This window comes from Phymastichus coffea, unplaced genomic scaffold (genome assembly GCF_024137745.1).
Source record: "Phymastichus coffea isolate CEN01 unplaced genomic scaffold, Cenicafe_Pcof_1.1 PCOF00001, whole genome shotgun sequence".
Lineage (NCBI taxonomy): Eukaryota > Metazoa > Arthropoda > Insecta > Hymenoptera > Eulophidae > Phymastichus > Phymastichus coffea.
Window position 1 is genome coordinate 15,610,090 of NW_026706812.1, and position 6,675 is coordinate 15,616,764.

Here is a 6,675-nt window from a genome sequence, read left to right on the forward strand (position 1 = left end):
GGGGCAAAACGGTTACAGGGCTGTACTATGCCGAATTATTGGGCCGATTCGACGTCGAATTGCAGAAAAAACGGCCCCATTTGACGAAGAAAAAAGTGCTCTTCCACCATGACAACGCACCGGCTTACACCTCCGCCGTCGCCATGGCCAAATTGGTCGAATTAGGCTACGAACTGCTGCCCCATCCACCATATTCTCCAGATTTAGCCCCGTGCGACTTCTTTTTGTTTCCAAACTTGAAAAAGTCACTTGCCGGGCAGAAATTTGAGTCGTATGAGAAGGTAATCGCTGCCACGGAAGCCTACTTTTCAGACCTCGAGGAAACGTATTTTTCAGACGGGTTATTGTTGGATTTGCTAGTGTGATTCGTCTCTATTAATTTATGTTTTATTTATATATGATTTATTCAACAAAATGTTACATATTAGTATTTACAAGCATAATTTATTTCTCTACTGTGTGACGTATGTGTGTGTGTATTTGAGTTCTTGTTTGTGTTAGTGTCCTTTGTATTTCCTTCTCCTCTTCTTTTCCATTTGCCTTCATTTTTCGTCTTCTTCTCACACTTTCATTCCATCTTCTATCCCATCCTCTCTCTTTCTCTCTCCCTCCTGTACTTACCTCCTCTCTTTCTGTATGTCCTCCCATTTATAATCATTCTTCTGTTTTCTACCACGATGTCCATTACTACTCCTGCTTCCTGGTAAGCACTGAGGACCTTCTTTGCTGCTCTTATCATTTCATCCCTCTCTTTTCTTTCTTCAAAGGACAGCCACTCGTCTAAGCTCATTTTTCCTTCTCTGTATAATTCTCTTTCCAGGTCCCATATCTTGTCTCTGTCTTCTCTGCTATTAAACTCAACTTTCAGCCTTTCTTCCAATTCCTTTACATGTTTCACTTTCACTTTATGAACCTTTTCAAACCATTCTTCTATTTTTACACCTTCTTCCCATTTTGGTCCCTTTTTCACTACCAGAATTCTTTTTTTCCAGTCGTCCCATTCTTCTCCTGGTGATTCGTCACTCTCACTTTCCACCTTCCTTTTTTTTCTTTTGTTTTTCTCCTTTTTTCTCTCCACTTCCTCCTCTGCTCCCTTCTCATCTCTTTCTTTTCTGCTTTCTTTTTGGTTTTCCTCAATTGTTCTTAGTCTTATTTCCTGGTTCCTAGCCTCTCTTTCCAACTCTTTTACCTTATTTTCCAGATCACTTCTTTTTTTTCTTTCTATTTCCATCCATTCTTCTAGGTCTTCTTTTTCTACTCTTCTGTCTCTTTCTATCTTCGTTATTTTCCTTTCAATTTCATCCATTTTCGTTAATCTTTCTTTTGCCTTCTTTACTCTATGAATTTTTATTTCTTTCTTATCTAGCCGGTCTTCTCACCTGTCCGTATTAAGGCTTTTACACCTTTTCTGCGATCTCCTCCGCTCCCTCTGCTTTCACTTATGCTTACTACAGTTCTCTCTTACCAATTTCTTTCTTCTCTCTTTTCACTTTTCTTTTTCTTTCTCTTTTTCTTCCTCTTTTCTTCTTCTTTTCCACTTTAGTTCCCTCATCCATGCTATTTTTTCTTTGCTCCCAACTATTATTTCTTCCCACTTTTCTCCTTCTTTTCTTGTCATTTCGCATTTTTCTACTATGTGTTTCCAATCTTCCTCTTCTTTTTGGCACATTCTACATTTCTTATTTTCTTCTTTTTCCCAGTATCTACTCCCTCTTGTCTCGTTCCCTAACCTAAACCTCTCTCTTATTTATAGGCCTCTTATTTCCCCTTCATTTTGTATTTCTTTTAGTCTACACTTCTTCATTTCTTCCTTTATCTCCTTCCACTCTCTTATATATCTTGATTCTTCCAGCTTATCTTCCATTTCTTTTTCTTCTTTTTTCCTCAATTCTTCTCTTACTTCTTCCCAGAACTCTTCTCTTTCATCGTCTCCTTCTTCTCTCTCTCTGTATTTTTTACTTTCCCCTAGTCTTTCTTCTCTCTCTCCTTTTTTTTCATTTCTTTCTTCTCTTTTCCTTTCATTTCTCTTCATTTCTCTCCATGCTTCTTTCTTTATTGTTCCATCCCCCTCTTCTTTAATTTTATTTTCATATCTCATCGCTCTCTCCATTGCTTTTTCTTTTATTTCTTTTCTTCCTGTTTCCCATTTTATCAGATAACTCGGTGTGTTTCTGTCCAAGCCCAGTACCCATTTTATATATTTCATTTGTAGTCTTTCTATTTCCTCGTATCTTTTCCACCCCCATATTTCTGCTCCGTACATTATCACGCTTTTCACTAACGCGTCAAATAACCTCATCCTTAGCTTCCAATTTTCTTTAAATAATCTTTCTTCCAACCCCCATATTTTTCCTAGTCCCATGTTTATTTTACCTTCTGTTTTCTTTATATGTCTCTTATTCCCATTATTTTTGTTTATTATGTATCCCAGATAGTTATATTCTTTTACCATTTCAATTTTCTTTCCTATCCACTCAAAACTTTCTTCCTTTCCTCTTCCTCCTCCTTTCTTACATTTCATCATTTTTGACTTTTCTACGTTTAATTCCAACCCTCTTTCCTCTAAGAATCTCCTTAGTTTTTTCAGCATCTCTTTCATTCCATTTTCATTATTTGCCATCATTACTATATCATCCGCGTATCCTATCGTCCAAATTTTCTTTCTTCCTATTACCACTCCTCCTTCCTGAATTTTACTCATTTTATCTTCTAACTCCGCAAAGGCAAGATTAAATAGCGTGGTGCTCAGCGGGCACCCTTGCCTTACTCCCTTTTCTGTGTCGAATTCACCTATTATCTCTCCTCTAATTTTTATTCTGCATCCTGTTTCCTTGTATATTTCTTCTATGCTTCTTCTGATTCTTTTATCTATTTCTTTTTCCTTTATTATTTCCCATATCTTCTTTCTTCTTATCTTGTCAAACGCTGCTTTCATGTCAGCGAAGAAGACAAACAATTTCCCACCTTTTTCCCTGATTTCTTTTCCTATTGCCGTTTTTAGCACGTATATTGCGTCTGTTGTTCCTCTTTTTAGTCTGAAACCCATTTGCGTATCGCTTAGTATTCCTTTTTCTTCTATCTCTCTATCTAGTCTTTTCCTTACTATTTCTGCATATATCTTATATCCTGTGTCCATCAGCGTTATACCCCTATAATTGCTTACTTCTTCTTTTTTTCCTTTCTTGTATACTGGTATTATTATTCCCTTTCTCCATTCCTTCGGGTATCCTTCTCCGTTCCACACTCTATTTAGACATTTTGTCAGGTCATTTATTAGGCTTTGAGTCCCAGCCATCCACGCTTCATTTGCAATCCCATCTTCTCTTGTTGCTTTTTTCTTTTTCATTCTCTTTATCACCTCTACTACCTCTTTTACTTCTATTTCCCCTCTTTCTTCTTTTTTTCCCCCTTTCCCATTCTTCTCTTTCTTCTTTTTTATTGTCGTCCTTTTCTTTTTCTCCCAGCTGCTTCTTGAAGTGTTTTAGCCATTCCTTATTGCTTATTTTTTCATCTATTTTTACTCTTTTTTTCTTTCCTCCGCTCACTTTTTCCCAAAATTTCCTTCTCTTTCTATCTTTGCTTATTTCCTCCGCCACTTTCCTTCCTTCCTCTTCTTTTGCCTTTCTTATTTCCTCTCTGTATTCCCTCTTTGCTTCCAGGTAACCGCTTCTATCCCCAATTCCTCTTCTTAGTTCTTTCAGAGCATTCATTACCTTGTCTCTTTTTACCTTACATTCTTCTCTCCACCAGCTTTTTCTTGTTCCTTTTTTACTCCTTATTTTCTTTTTTGTTATAGCGTTCTGCACTCTAATTTTTATCTCTTCCCATTTTTCCGTTCCTTCTACTGCTCCTATCCATCTGTGATACTCTTTTATTCCTTCTTCGCTCCAGTCTTCTCTTAACCTTTCTTCTTCTCTGTTTTCTTCTTCTTCAACCCTGTTTTCTAGCTCCACTTCTACTGGTAGGTGATCCGAATTGATTCTCTCTCCCATTTGCATTTTCTTCACTCTCTCTTCCCCTCCTATATTTCCTATTACGTAGTCAATCGTCGACATCCCTCTCGCTCCTATATATGTAATTTCTCCCTCTTCATCTCCCTCTTTTTTTCCATTCATAATCACTAATCCCGTCTCTCCTAGCCATTTAACCATCTCTTCCCCTTCTGCGTTTATCATACCATCCTTTGTTTTTATTTCTTCTGTCTGTCCTTCGCTATCCCATTCTCTTCCTTCGCCTCCTGTTCTAGCGTTAAAGTCTCCTCCTATTATTAATATTTTACCTCTATTTTCCTTTATTTCTTCGGTTAGGTACTCATAATTTTCTTTTTTCTTGTGCTGCATGTAGACTGATGCAACCGTGCATTTCTCTCTCTCTATCTCTATTTCCCCTACTATGACTTCTTCTGTCCTTTCTTTCTTCCATTTTACCTTTATTCTCCCTTGTCTTTCTCTAACTGCCATCAGTCCACCCCCTATCTCCCTACCCCTTTTTCCTTCCCTTCTCGAGTCCCTCCATTCAATGTTATACTCATTCAAATTTCTTCCTATTCCTATTTCTGCTTCTTCTCTTTTCACCCATGTTTCCGTAAGTCCTACTATATCAAAATTTCTAATGTATTTCCAGTCCTCTTCTTCCAGGCTCTTTATTCCCGCCACATTCCAGAATAACATTTTTACCGTTTTTCTTCCCTTCACCTCTTCTCTCTTCTCTCCTCTCCCACTTTTATTTCCGAAACCCTTCCATTCCTTTCTTTGTCATTCTTTCTTCTCTCTCATTCCACCTCCACTCTTCCTCCCCTGCTCTTACCCCGTTGTGCCATATTTTAACTTCCTTGCCCTTATTTTTCAATTCTCTTGCTTTTCTTCTTACCTCCTCTCTTATTTTCCTCTGTTTCCACGTCCAGTCATGATCTATATATATTTTTTTCTCCCCTAGATTACTTTTTTTCTTCATTATTCCCTCCTTTTGCTCCCATGAGGCACACTTAATTTGCCACATCCTCTTCCTTCTATACTCTATTCCTTCCTGTCTCTGTTTTATTTCTTGTCCTCCTATACTCCTTACGCTTATTATTTCCCCTTTAATTCCCATTCTGTCCTTTAACCATTCCTCTGTATCTCCTTTTTTTTCCCATTTCAGTTCTCTCTCCAGATCCGTTACAATTATATTATTTACCCTACTTTCTCTATCCATCCTCTCCTTCATGTGATCCATTTCATCCCTATTATCTACTCCTTTTTCTTCTGCCCTTGTCTCTTTTCCTTCCATGCATCTTTTCATCTTATTCATCTCTTCTTCCAATCCATTCACTCTTCCTTCCCACTTCTCTTGTCTTCTTTTTTCTTCTCTTTCTCTTTTTTTCCTTTCCTCCCTGTCTTTCTCTAATTCTTCTCTAAGTTTTTCTAACCCTCTCTCCCATTTTGCCTCCCTTTTTTTTTCCGCCTCTTCCATTCGCCTCATCATTTCATTTAGCAGTTCCTCTTTTTCTCTCCTCCCCTCTCTTCTCAGTTCTCTCATTTCTGCTAGTATTCTTTCAATTGCATTACCTTCTCCTTTACTCTCACCCACCCCTAACAATGTTCTGTCCATTTCATTTCCTTCATCCCCATCCGTTCCACTCCCCTCGCTTTCACTTTTGTACCTTTTCAGCTGCCTCACTTCTTCCTTGTTTCCTCCCCTCAGGCCCTCTTCGCTCTCTCTACCTCTCACCCCCTTTGCCTTCCTCTTATCCCCTTTACCGTCCCTCTCTTTCGCTGTTCCTGGCGTTATGAACATCTCGTTCCTGTTTCCTATTCCAATTCCCCACCTTGCTCCCGCCTTAACTCTCTCTCTTATTCCCTTTGTCTTCGCCTTTATATCCCTCTCCTACGCTCCTCTTTTCCCACCTTCTGTCTTATCTAACCTAACCTATCCTTTTTCCCTTTATTTTTTTTCTCACCTTACTTCCTTCGCCCTTTGTATCCCTCACTTTTTCTCTTCTCCAAACCCCTTTCCACTCCTCCTGTACCTTTTCTCCACTTTTCTCTTCACTTCCCGCTCTCCTTCTCTCTTAAATTACGTTATACTCAGCACTCACACAAGACGCGTCCACACTCATCCAAGTCTCAATATAACCTCCAATTTATGTTTTATTTCTTCTAGTGAATCGATTCTCTCGTTTATTTTATCACTGGCAAATGATGAGGTTAACTTAATCTTATTAGAAAATTCTTGAAAATCACTGTCAATGTTGTCTTCAATTACTTCTACTGACTCCTGACTATTGATTGCTGGTTGTATTTGCTCAGGTATGTTTTTATTAAAATTTGAATTAACTGAATGGTTTTTGCCATATATTAGTTCTTCAATACTATTTTTAGTACTCTGTATTGTTTCTGAGAAAAACGCGCCTCATCGAGTCTCGCTCTGTCTCTCTCTCTTCGCTCCTCGCTCGCTTGCCCGCTTGGCCATGCTCGGCCTCGTGCGCGGGCAATCTTCCGCGAAAACGGCCCCGGCCGTTATAATACAAATTATAATATTGAATTAAATACTCAATTAAGAACAGATGTAGCACACTTAGTGCACGCCGTGACATAGTGGCCTTGTTTTAATAATGACAGAAAAAAAGTAAACGAATTGTTCAAACTATGTGTGGGTAATATGACTAACATTGATAACACAGGCCGACAAAATTTA